This window comes from Mytilus edulis, chromosome 8 (assembly GCF_963676685.1).
Source record: "Mytilus edulis chromosome 8, xbMytEdul2.2, whole genome shotgun sequence".
NCBI classification, from domain to species: Eukaryota; Metazoa; Mollusca; class Bivalvia; order Mytilida; family Mytilidae; genus Mytilus; species Mytilus edulis.
The window spans coordinates 18,038,274-18,052,822 of NC_092351.1; the positions used below are offsets into that span (position 1 = coordinate 18,038,274).

General features: G+C 32.9%; 2 protein-coding genes and 1 long non-coding RNA gene across 5 annotated transcripts in view; all 3 read left to right on the forward strand.

Moving 5' to 3' along the window:
- The window catches only part of LOC139484982 (FHF complex subunit HOOK-interacting protein 1B-like), a 626,211-nt gene that overhangs the window by 244,974 nt on the left and 366,688 nt on the right, over positions 1-14,549 (forward strand). The window lies entirely within an intron of this gene.
- LOC139484978 (uncharacterized) overlaps positions 1-14,549 on the forward strand; it is a 131,245-nt gene that overhangs the window by 65,826 nt on the left and 50,870 nt on the right. The window lies entirely within an intron of this gene.
- On the forward strand, positions 2,494-6,525 carry LOC139486922 (uncharacterized). The gene is made up of 3 exons (XR_011655683.1): positions 2,494-2,962; positions 5,577-5,674; positions 6,299-6,525. It is a non-coding gene; the product is annotated as an uncharacterized lncRNA (long non-coding RNA).

The window sequence follows — 14,549 nt, forward strand, 5'->3', positions numbered from 1 at the left end:
TGTATAAAAATACACTGAATATCCTCCACCAGTATTTACATGCGTACAGTAAATCCGTTACAGAGTAAACCCCTCCTATCCCCCCTCATTAAATGCACCAATAATTTCAGGGCTGTAATGTAGGTCATTTATACAAACCAAAATTGTACAAAAAACTTATGTCATGTTTCTGTATACCAAATTATCATGAAATTGAGCTGTTTCCTTCAACATATACAAATATGTAGAAATAATGTACATCGTTTTCATAAGATACCAGACAGTGGCGGATCCAGGGGGGGGGGGGGGGGGGTTCCGGGGGTGCGCACCCCCTTTATTTTTGCCGATCAATGCATTTGTATCGGGACATATGTTTTGCACCCCCCCTGCACCCCCCCTTTCAAAAATTCCTGCATCCGCCCCTGCCAGATACAACTAAACATGTAAACAACCCCTGAACTACAATGTTATATGGAATCGTCCATAATGTAAACCCCTAATATACAATGTTGTATGGAATCGTCCAGGCAAAAGACAGAATTCGCGAATACACGGTTTCCGCTGTTAATGCCAGTGTTATCATGACTGACAGTAGGGGATGAAATGCATATAGATGACTATAAAAAGCTGATAAAGTCTATTCAATAGTAACTTTTTTGTTCGTTGAAATGTGTGGGATTGTGCAGCACGTGTCATCATGACATGTGTTTCTTCGCGGCCTTCAGTTTAGATTATAGACTAGAGAAGAGACTAAATACGTACCAACCTGATGTCAAATGAAGATATACGGAATTTAAATAACGTTGATCCTTTAAATGTACGAAACACAAACGCATATGACAATTGTTCACATAAAATAGATAGTAAAATTTTCCAAATGAACGTCCATTAAAATTAAGTCTCTGATGAATATTTCCCGCGCAAATGTCATGGAATAGACCAAAACGAATTTTCGGTGTGTGTTGTCATTAAAACATTCGGGTCAATGAACACAGTTAGATTAAATATATAAATATGTTAACTATATTTATATTGGTTTTTCAGAAAAGTGACTTTACCAGATTTTTTTTTGTGGCAAACAACGGTAAATAGCCTATATCATCTTGACATGACATATGAAAACCCCTTAAGCATAATGGTGTGTGTATGGAATAGTCCATGGAATTGTCCAAACCGATACAGGTGAAATACGTAGAATAATATTGCTGTGTCTATTGTGGACACAGCAATAAAATCAGATTTAAGATCCTTATGAGCCCGTAGTAAAGTAAAAAAACTGTAAAAAGCCTTATTTAATAAAATTTGCTCGATTTACCTTGAAGTGAAGACTAATAAAAATTTTCGTGTATAGTGAACCCCCTAAATAAAATAATACTGTGTTCTAGACCACTTCCCCTTTCGGTGATCTACAGAAATGATTTTTTACTATATAGTATGTTAAATAGAACGATTTTAAAAGTTTTCAACATTGTTAAATTGAAATTACATCTAAGAGTCCATGTGATTAATGAGACGATTCCTATGACTTTTCCGAAGATACATGTTTGATAAACAAACGCACATGTTCTAAGTAAAAAAGTCATGTCCTCTAGTCCTAAAAGCGCTTTGAAAAAAGTCATAGGGGGCTATGTTCCTGCCTTATGTTTAGCTATCATCTACTTGAATTGATTCTACCCTATGGAGCCGTTTGTGACAGTTCTTATCTATAATAGATCACAATACCAAGAACAGATCAGAGAGCCCTATCTATTTTTTGGTAAACGGACCGAAAGTCACAGGACAAAAAGTCACAGGACATAAAGTCACCTAACAGTCACAGGACAAAAGTCACAAATAATCTGTTGACAATTGTTTGAATATATAAGAGAAATATCTTGAAATATTTACTTTTTAATACATATATTCATATTAAAGTTTAAGAAATGTGTCATTATACTTGAAAAAAATTAAGATTTATTTAAATTTTATAATGCAAAAGAAAGATTTCTTTGCACCATGAAGCCATTTAAGTGCCAACTGAAGCCACTTTGACATTTTGTTTTTTTAATAATTATTTGATCATCTTTGATATGTTTTTGATAAATTTTGTTTACAAGGTTGGTTTATTTACAATAGTTCAAGAAAAATACAACAATATTTTTGTAGAAATAAGCGTTTTTTATTCAAAGAAAATATCAGAAAAAATGAATTGTGACTTTTTGTCCTGTGACTTTCTGTCTTACATTCTAGTTTTTTGGGTCCTCATTTAAATTATTAGTGAACTTTTTTTTAATTTTTGATTACGTTAAATATTTTATTCATTCTAATGATTTGATTAATTATGTTATGTTACAATAATTTCATTAACTTTTTAACAAAATAAGTTTTGATATGGTTGTTATTTATTACTGTATATTGCAAGTGACAAATATCCTCATTAATACTAAACCACATAGGTATTATTATGTAAGATTGTATAATGTCAGGTAAAGTCTGGCAACAACAAAAAAAATACATGGACACTGTGTAATCCAATTTAACATTTACCTGTAATCTTTCGAAAGAAATTGTATTATGGTACGATCTTTTTACCTTTTTATGAGAGGTTTGGAGTATGAAAGCGGACACGTTTTTTCTTCTTCTCAAATACGTTCTTTGTCTCTAAATTTATTTTAAAACGCCCCTCATAGTAAGGGCCGCATAGAATGCCAGGTCTTTAAAGCTTACTATATGGTATTGGTTTTGTACATCGTTAAAGGCCATACTGTGACATATAATATATAAATCGGCTATTGGTCGTATTTTTTTTGTCTTTTGCAAGTTTTAAATACGTAATGTATTTATATGCATGTTTCTTTTTCAGTTCAACATCCAATCCAAGAAAGGAAGTCTTTCTTTTTTATAAAATAGAGTCACCACTTAGTAACTTTTATGCCGCCCGATTCAGGTGTCTGGAAAGTGGTACACTATAGAACAGAGCAATTCTACTTATACAAAAAAGCCGGTAAGTGTTTTAGTGGTAATCTTATAACACGAAAATGAGAAAGTATACCGATTAACACGTTTAAAAAATATACCCAACAAATAACAGGGGCGTATCCAGAACCTTGAAGTCGGTGTGTGTGTGTGTGGGGGGGGGGGGGGTATTGCGATCCAAATTATATATTTAATAAACATTTATGTGAGTGTGCGTGGTAATTGTAATATTTTAGTCATTATAATGATTTAATTACGTTATATAACAATATTTTCATTAACTTTTTAAATGGCCTTGTTTCTTTGAAATTGGTCTACTTAATATTTTAAATTAAAGATGTCAGATCATCATTTCTATAGTTCTTTATCGTTATTTTTTTTTTAACATTTCACTTTTTTCTTTAGTCAATTGATCTCTATTATAATTGTCCTAAGCATGTATGTAATATTTGCCACTTGACGTTGAGTAACCAACAATCACCTCTTTAATCTGTTATTATCAGATTATTACATGGCATTTTTCATATCGCATGTATTATCAGCCCTAGGTTCAATATCAGCCCAAGAGCCGCATGGCTCGAGGGCTGATATTGACCGAGGGCTGATAATACATGCGATATGAAAAATGACATGTTATGATCTTTTTATCACATGCTTCAACAGTAGAGAAAAATAACAGATTCATATATTGATCTTTCTACGTGGTTCCCGAAAAGAAGTTGAAAGAGTAAAAAGTTCACGGACGTCGGACCCAAAATTTGATACATTCAATATGAAATCTTTCTATCATATGCCTCAACAGAGAAAAAATCATTTAAATATTGACGAATTGACAAAAAATAATTCAACAATATGCATCATGAACATTGTTTGGAAAAGTCAACTTTTTTAAAGTAACTTTCTAAATTATGTTTCAGAAAAACTTAAAAACTGCATTTATTTAATATATTTTTTTTTTAATTTAATTTAATCATTTTACACAATATACTTTCCACTATTCAAATAATTGTTTTGTACACTACTTTGTAATGTTTTTCACTGAAAACGTAGCATTGAGGTGTATTTTCCGGAATGCCATGTGATAACGTTACGGAAAGGCATGTGATAACAATCGAAGCATGTGATAAACTTTTCATATCAGCCCGCTAAGCACCAATTCGGAAAATATGGAAAATACTTTAATTTAATGCTATTATCATACGGTAAAAATCATATGTTATTTAGTCTAAGTATATGATAATTACATTTATCGGTACCATGCATTATTCTCTTTTCTTCAAACTACATCAGAGAAAAATAATATATGTCTCTAATATCATTCATATCCTCATAAATGATGACCCATGCCTAGCCTCATACATGTATGTACATGGTAATTGAAACAGGAAAAATATACTGTCATATATTACCGTATGCTTGGACTAATAGATAAATGTATTTATATATAAGTAGTTCCAGATTATGTTTTATAATATGCAATTGCGGTTTATTAATGATTGTATATAAAACAATGACAATCAAATTCTTTTTTTGTGGAAAGAGGTTTGGGGCAGTATTTTTTAAAATAAATTGTTGGTTTCCTTTGAAAATAGGAATGAAAAGAATATACGACATTCAATTAGAAAATCTTGTTTGAAAAGAAAGTTTGATGTTGAATAAAATCACAAAAAGACAGTTTTGAAGAAAAAAAGTCACAAAAATTGGTAATGTGAGAATTTTGTTATGGAGACATATATTCCATATATCGATACTAACATTCTTGGCACTAAACATTTACTGATATGAACATATTTTGTGAAAACACAGAATTTGATTAGGTATTTCTTTCATGGTCAGATGATTTCACCTGTTAATCGATCTCAATCTGGGATATTGTGTATTAAAAATAGAAATTATTTTTTTTTTTAAATCGTACTTTTTCCAATCAACAAGTACATGTATATACATTTATAGTTTTAAACATCAAATCTTTTAAAAAGAGACATTAGTTTACACACAGGTGTCAATATTTACACACTCAACAATAAATTGTCATAAATCACGCATGTTGAAGCTGGGATTAATTAACGGATAAAGTTAAGAAGTCAAATCAAGCTGCGATTTATTTCCGCTCTAGATTTATTAATAATTAATAATCTTTTATTCGTAAGCAATACAGCTTATAGAATTATGAATATTACAAATATTAAATTACATCAGTGAAATATATTTACATTTAAACAATTAGTCAAAAAATCATATAAGTAAGTATACCCATATAACAGAACAGCAGAGTATGGTAAAACTTAACACATATTAAGCATTCATAATGATAAAATTAATTACGTGCCTTTTTGGCCAGAAATAAAAGCTTCCCTAAATTGTTAAGTTCCTTTACATTATGAACAGATAGCAGTTGTATGAGTTTAAAATTCGAAGGTTTTCTCCAATAATATGGTTTGATAAATTTCTTTCGAAGTTCATTATACTTTTCACATACTAAAATAAAATGATATTCATCTTCAATTACAGTACTTGTTTATCACACATATTACAAAGTCTCAGATGTCTCTTAATATTATAAAATCGGTCAGTTTCTATATTCAAACAGTGAGCAGATATGCGATATTTACAAATAAATGGTTTATAAATATAATTTACAGCATGATCTAAATAAAATTGTAACAGACCCACCAAAGATTAAACATCTGAATGGGAGCGCGTTTCCTATGACATTATGCAGAGAAGCATTTTGGGAAAGGTAATAAATTACAAAAATATATTTTTATTTATCAAGAAGTAGAAAAATCTACATACAAAAAACGTTATATGGTTATGTCATAACACTGATGTTACGTTGCATTTCTTCTCGAACCATCGTCCTACTATCTCAGCAGTCAGCACAAACACAAAATAGCAAATACGCACTTAACAAAAGCAATTTGATAATAGCGACCTATGACAGATACTTGTTACAGTTTGAGAATACAGAAATATAAAAAAAAATATCTTGATGCCAATACAATCTGCAATTCATTGTCGTGTTAACAAGAACGAATTCACAGACCTTTGTTTCATATTGAAACAAAAAGTATCCATACTAAATATTGACTGATTTTCATATATCTGTAAAACTGAACATAATACTGGTACAATAGAAAAGGAGTTCCAAAACCGATAGTCACTGAAATTCTTCTGACGATCTTGCGTATCTTCTCAGAAAAAATGGTAGGTAAAATACTTATGTCACATATTAAAATGCATGTCGTAATGCTAAACCTTCATATCACATTTTATTTGTTTGTTTAAAATAGGTGTTTGAGAAAAAGGAATTGCATGCATTGATTCATTCTTATTTATTGAGTGTACATTTATATATTTCTAGTTCAGCAGTGACAAAACCCTTAAAAGGAATCTAAAGGCGACGTACCCAAAATTCCTGGCAGAATCCAGCCTATGGACCTGAAATTGGGGACTGGGTACGGACATACAGACCCTCATGCACATGATCCAAAGTTGTGGTGAGGACGGAACCGTCTTGGGAAAGCATGGTCCATGTTTAATTTAATTTCATTCGTTTGTCCTTTGATTAAATCACGTTAATGATACGTACTTTTCTTGTTTTTTTTTCTTCAAATTTCCAATTGTTACGTCATAAAAAGGCCTTATATATAAAAATGATGGGGTAAGATTGCCAATGAGAAAACTCTTCACAAGACGCCAAAATTAAGAACAAAAGTTCACCTTACGACTTTCAGCAATGATCAAAGCGTATACTGCATAATCAGCTATAAAAGGTCCAGAAATGACAAACGTTAAACAATTTAATCGAGAAAAGCTAACCAATGCGACCTAAGCTATACACAAAACAATAAACCAAAAAGCAAATATGTGACTTAGCAAGCTAGCACCAAACGACACTGAACAACAGGTTCCTAACTTAGTTCATATCAATACATACAGAATGTGACGGTGTTAAACATGTTAGCGGGCGCCAAACTCTCCCCTTACCATGCTCATTATGTTGTGTCCACTAAAACTAGATGAAATCATATTTAATTACTTCCTTTTAACCTACAGTATGCTGCGATAATTTGATGTTCAATATGTCCCTACAAAGTTATCAATTATTAATGAAAATCTACGGAAGCGTATTAGCGCCACACATTTTTTAAAATTTTTCTTCCTATGTTTGCGTTATAACGCAAAACCTTTGCGTTATTACGCAAACATTTACGATATAACGCAAACCTTTGCGTTTAACGCAAACATTTGCGAAATAACGCAAACCTTTGTTTTATCTTATTTCTTATTTAAGATTCAAAGGAAACAGTAGCTATTAATGGAGGAGGCTGTATATATTAAAATTTATCACCTTTGTAGTCATTGCAAAGTAAAATGCTTGAATAATTAGATCATTGACCAATAATGAGCAGAATAATATAAAAAGATGTGGTATGAGTGCCAATAAGAAAACTCTCCATCTAAGTCACTATTCGTAAAAGTAAACCATCATAGGCCGAAGTATGGTCTTCAACACGGAGCATTGGCTCACACTGAACAATAAACTATAAAGGCCCCCCAAAACGATATCCATATTGAAAATCGAGTAAATTGAGGTTATACCGAAGAAAAAAATCAACCCTGCTAATATAGCTATAATCGAATATAAATATATACTTCCAAAGTAAGCTCTCGCTTGAGAACTGTGTAAAGTAGGTTAGATTTGAGTTGTAACGAAAAGGTTTGCGTTATATCGCAAAGGTTTGCGTTATAACGTTATAACGCAAAGATAGGAAAAAAAATGTGTGGCGCTAATACGCTTCCGTAAAAATCATTAACAAAAAAGTAATAAATTTGTTCCAGACCATATGAGTATTTGGACATGCAATACGCGTACGGTCCGGACCGTATGCGTACAAATGTATACTTTTAACCATATGAGTATTTGGACAATACGCGTACGGTCCGGACCGTATGTGCCACGTATGCGTATACTCGTACAGTCTATTACGAGCTGGAACATATCTGTTATTGGTTTTTAAAAATCAAAAATATTATAAAAATATTATAACAATTAGATGAATAAAGTGAATAAGTGAACATTTGATTTTAATCAATTGAAATTAAGTATATTAATTGTCTATATAAATCCTTATTTTTTTATTACTTAATTTATTTCCATAGATTTTTTTTATTAATTTTATTAATTTCTGTCCAGTGTTTTTGTCGGTTTTTGTGGTAAAGTTCGTAAATATTCTCAAAAGAAGATCTTCAAACATTATAATTACTTCCAATAACTTCAATTTCAATGTTTGAAAGTTCAATCCATGTAATTTGCTAAATACAGGAGATTAACAGATTGAAATAATCTGTCTTTTTTTAAATAGTCAAAATATTTAGTTTTTATTCAGTTTACAATTTAACTTTTAAAATTGATTCGAGATTTCTGTTATCTTGATCTGTAATATATATTTTAGTCTAATCAGTGAACTTGACCAACTTCTTAAAATTAGTCAGACCGTACGCGTACGGTCCAAATACTCATATGGTCCGGAACATATTAACATAAATTAGAATATAGTAATTTATGTGTCATTTGGACTGTTGTAAAGCGTTGTCTCATTGGCACTCATACCACGTCTTTTTTACGATTTGATTAATTTGGAACTCTCTTTGTAGTTGAAAACAGCAATTTGTATTCTGAGAAATAAAACAATTTATTGTAGTTATAAATTTCTCAATGACAATGTTTCATTATTAGTAATTGCTACTCGATTAAAATTTGTCAACGTTCAGGATATTCATAACATATAGTTGTCACTGGACGTACTTTTCAAACATTTTACTGTGTAAAAAGTTTCAAATAATTGTTCGATCCTTAAATTTAACTGTCTCGTGTGGAGAAATATCGTAAAACACTTGTTGCCTCGATGGCATCTATATTTTTCGGTGGTTTTCTTTTTCTGGTGATAAAAACATGTCTGGACAATGGATGGACATCTCAATTTGTTCTTTCACAGACCGGTCAAAGAAGTCTGGAAATATCCGTAGTGATTAAAAATAACAACTCAGTTGGTCACCTTTGACCGGAGTCGAAATATTAATACTGTTTTGGTTATTTAACGTGCAGTGGCCAATGTTTCAGTATATACATCTTAATTTTATAGTTTAATATGAATTATAAAATATACAACTTAGAAATAGTTAAAACGGGTTGATTTAATCTCTATATTCGTTGCTTGATTTAATTATAAATTATTTTTTCTTCTGTTGTAAAACATGTTTTCGGGAAATAGTAGCTAATAATGGATTCATATTTGTACTGAAAATAGATATAGTATTATTTTTTTTAAATCTGAAATATTCTTATCACAGTAATTAATAAGCGCATGTGTTTAGATCACAATTAACATTCATCCTGTTTATTGTGTAGACCCAGTGGAAACGTTGAGCAATGAATAGACGACAATTCAATCTGAGTTTTATGATTGTTTATGAATGGAAAGACTAGACTGCTGGTCACCATGTCAGCTTGGCTCAAACCTTATGCATTTACCTTTTTTTTAGTGGACATTTTATTCTCCCCCAAAAATAGTTGTTTAAAACACCTTAAATCTAATAAGATAATAGTATTGCCACCTGCAACACATTCCAAACCAAATGTTCCACAGAACGCCTTATATAAAACAAATGCCTAAAAGAAAAGGATGACGACAATCAGTTTAAAATGTTTGAATAATAATACTACAAACAAAATATTAATTACGCCCGGTTTTGTTTATCATATTACTTATTGTCATAAAAGATGTCTTAAACATTTTTTTTTATATAAAAAGATAACATAAGACCTTTAATGATGAATTAATTAGTAACAACCATACCTTATAAAATAAAATGGACATCTCAATAATTCCCTCCGACCGGATAAAGAAGTCCGGAAATATCCGGAGTGGTATAAAAGTTTTGTAGGTTTTTATTTGACAAGAGATAAATGCCAAGACATATACGAGTTAAAGAAAGAAATCTCAATAAGTTTACTTAGACCGCCTAAATATTCTGTCCTGAATATCGGGAGAGATATGATAATCATTTCGCAGTGTTCTCTTTGACCGGGGTTGAAAGTCCGGATATTTCCGGATTTTTGGTGAAAATCTAATTAAATTCCCTCAGACCGGTGGTACAAGTCTTTTGAATCACTTAATAATTTTCATAAGTCTAAATTTTCAATAAGGTTATAAAAAACAAATATGCCCCAAAACAAACAAGAAGAGAACTAATACACCGAAAACGAGAAGAAAATGAAAAAATCAAAACGGGAATTAACTTGACGTTCTAAATCGACGCCATTGACGTTACCTTAGAAAATTCATATTCAGGTACATGGACGATAGTCCAAGTCTTATATTAACCTCTCGTTATTTTTGCCGCGATGTATAACATGTTTTATCAAAAATTATTTCCTTTGTTTTTAGAAAATGACATGGCAGAAAATTTAAAGTCAATAAAATAAAATAATTAAACTCTGCTTTATTTGGATTTAAAATTGTTTTTTAGCCTTTAATGACAACGTATGGTAGTTGTAAATCTCAATAGTGACAGAAGTTTTGAAATAATCAGAGTGGTAAACTACTAACAAAATTTCGTTTGTTCCCCTTTTACCGAGGTCGAAAGTCCAGGCGTATACGTATTATATGTGGAAATCTCAATAATTCCCTCCGACCGGATAAAGAAGTCCGGAAATATCCGGAGTGGTATACAAGTAATTTTGTAGGTTTTTATTTGATAAGAGATAAATGCCCAAACATATAGGAGTTAAAGAAGGAAATCTCAATACCTTTACTTAGACCGCCTAAATATCCTGTCCTGAATATCGGGAGTGATATGATAATCATTTCGCTAGGTTCTCTTTGACTTCCGTTGAATGTCCGGACATAACCACATTATGGGAGGTAATCTCAAGTTCCCTCAGACTGGTGAAAGAAGTCTGGAATTATACAGAGTGTTATAATAACAATTGCGTTGGTTTACCTTTGACCGGGGTTGAAAGTCCGAATATTTCCGGAATCTTGGTGAAAATCTCATTAAATTCCCTCAGACCGGTGGTACAAGTCCGGAAATATCCGGACCGATACAATACGAATTTCGTTAATTTCCATTTGACGGGAGATAAAAGTCAGCACCAATCCAGATTATGCTCTATTGACACTAAGTTCTTTTGCATGCAGTTGATAATTTTCATAAGTCAAAATTTTCAATAAGGTTATAAAAAAAAAATGTGCAAAAAAAAAAAAAAAAAAAAAAAAATAGAACAAATACACAGAAAACGAGGAGAAAATGAAAAAAAAGAAATTAACTTGACGTCATCAATCGACACCATTGACGTTACCTTAGAACATTTATATTCAGATTCATGGATAGTCCAAGTCTTATATTGACCCTTCGTGATATTTGCCGCGATGAATAAAATGTTTTATCAAAAATTATTTCCTTTGTTTTTAGCAAATGACATGACGGAACATTTATAGTCGTACAATAAAATAATTAAACTCTGGTTTGATTGGATTTAAATTTTGTTTATTAGCCTTTAATGACAACGTATGGTAGTAGTAAATCTCAATAGATCACGCCATCCAGTGACAGAAGTTTTTGAAATACCCTGATGAATTGAATCAACATTTCGCTAGGTTCCTGTGGGTGAAAGTCCGGACATATCCGGATTATGGATTGAAATCCCAATAATTTCAATCAGACCGACGAAAGAAGTCCCGAATTATCCGGAGTGGTATAATAACAATTTCGTCGTTCTCCCTTTGACCAGGAACGAATGTCTGGACGTATACGAATTACCTGTGTATATCTCAATAAGTTCCTTCAGACCAGCGAAAGTAGTCCGAAGTAGTACAATAACAATTTTGCTAGGTTTCCTTTGACTTTCAATGAATATCCGGATATGACCGGATCATGGGTGGAAATTTCAATTGATTTCTTCAGATCGATGAAAGAAGTCCGGAAATAATCAGAGTGGTAAACTACTAACCAAATTTCGTTTGTTCCCCTTTGATCGAGGACGAAAGTCCAGACGTATACGTATTATAGGTGGAAATCTCAAAAATTCCCTCCGACCGGATAAAGAAGTCCGGAAATATCCGGAGTGGTAAAAAAGCAATTTTGTAGGTTTTCATTTGACAAGAGATAAATGCCCACACATATACGAGTTAAAGAAGAAAAGAAGAAAATCTCAACATGTTTACTAGGACCGCCTAAATATCCTGTCCTCAATATGGGCGGTGCTGGGGGAAGATTTTCACTCTTATGGGTAGTTGCCTTTATGTTGGTTTTCTATGCTTTTATGATGGTTTATCGTGTTTTCAGCTTAATGAAGCACCTATTTATATTGAAAAACACATGTTAAAGTTAGCCAAGGCCTTTACGATGAAAATGACACCTTGTATATACAAATGATATGCTCTGTTTGGTCCCTAGGGTGAAAAGATCCGGAGTTGGTATGGTCAATATTGGCTTCTGGCTATACAAATTGGGGGTAGGGGTCGATTAAATATTTATTTGGCTTACGTTCACATATTTTAGTATATATAAAGATTCAAGCATGTAGTAAACACCCTAAGCATTAGTTTGAGCTATTATATACCCCAATGGCATGCCTGGGCGATGCTGGGGGCAGATTTTCACTTTAATGGGTAGTTGCCTGTATGTTGGTTTTCTAGGCTTTGATGATGGTTTATCGTGTTTTCCTTTTAAAGAAGCACCTATTTATGTTGGAAAACACATCTTAAAGTTAGCCTAGACCGTTACAATGAAATTGACAACTTGTATAGACCAATGATATGCTCAGTTTGGTCCCTAGGGTGAAAAGATCCGGGGTCGGAATGGTCAATATTGGCGGCTGGCTATCAAAATTGGGGGTAGGGGTCGATTAAATATTTTTTTGGCTTACCTCCACATATTTCAGTATAAATAAAGATTCAGGGATGTAGTAGACACCCTTAACTTTAGTTTGAGCTATAATATACCCCAATGGCATGCCTGGGCGGTGCCAGGGGTAGATTTTCACTCTTATGGGTAGTTGCCTTTATGTTGGTTTTCTAGGCTTTTATGGTGGTTTAACGTGTTTTCCGCTTGATGATGCACCTATTTATGCTGGAAAACACATCTTTAAGTTAGCCAAGGCCTTTACGATGAAAATGACACCTTGTATAGACAAATTATGTGCTCAGTTTGGTCCCTAGGGTGAAAAGATCCGGGGTTGGTATGGTCAATATTGGCTTCTGGCTATACAAATTGGGGGTAGGGGTCGATTGAATATTTTTTTGGCTTACGTTCACATATTTTAGTATATATAAAGATTCAAGCATGTAGTAAACACCCTAAGCATTAGTTTGAGCTATTATATACCCCAATGGCATGCCTGGGCGATGCTTGGGGCAGATTTTCACTTTAATGGGTAGTTGCCTGTATGTTGGTTTTCTAGGCTTTGATGATGGTTTATCGTGTTTTCCTTCTAAAGAAGCACCTATTTATGTTGGAAAACACATCTTAAAGTTAGCCTAGACCGTTACAATGAAATTGACAACTTGTATAGACCAATGATATGCTCAGTTTGGTCCCTAGGGTGAAAAGATCCGGGGTCGGTATGGTCAATATTGGCGGCTGGCTATCAAAATTGGGGGTAGGGGTCGATTAAATATTTTTTTGGCTTACCTCCACATATTTCAGTATAAGTAAAGATTCAGGCATGTAGTAGACACCCTTAACTTTAGTTTGAGCTGTAATATACCCCAATGGTATGCCTGGGCGGTGCTGGGGGAAGATTTTCACTCTTATGGGTAGTTGCCTTTATGTTGGTTTTCTAGGCTTTTATGGTGGTTTAACGTGTTTTCCGCTTGATGATGCACCTATTTATGCTGGAAAACACATCTTTAAGTTAGCCTAGGCCTTTACGATGAAAATGACACCTTGTACAGACAAATTATATGCTCAGTTTGGTCCCTAGGGTGAAAAGATCCGGGGTTGGTATGGTCAATATTGGCGTCTAGCTATACAAATTGGGGGTAGAGGTGGATTACATATTTGTTTGGCTTACGTTCACATATTTAATTATATATAAAGATCCAAGCATGTAGTAAACACCCTAAGCATCAGTTTGAGCTATGATATACCACAATGGCATGCCTGGGCGGTGCTTGGGGAAGATTTTCACTCTTATTGATATTTGCCTTTATGTTGGTTTTCTAGGCTTTTATGATGGTTTATCGTGTTTTCCGCTGAATGAAGGACCTATTTATATTGAAAAACACATCTTTTAGTTAGCCAAGGCATTTACGATGAAAATGACACCTTGTATAGACAAATTGTATGCTCAGTTTGGTCCCTAGGGTGAAAAGATCCGGGGTTGGTATGGTCAATATTGGCTTCTGGCTATACAAATTGGGGGTAGGGGTCGATTAAATATTTGTTTGGCTTACGTTCACATATTTTGGTATATATAAAGATTCAAGCATGTAGTAAACACCCTAAGCATTAGTTTGAGCTATTATATACCTCAATGACATGCCTGGGTGGTGCTGGGGGAAGATTTTCACTTTAATGGGTAGTTGCCTTTATGTTGGTTTTCT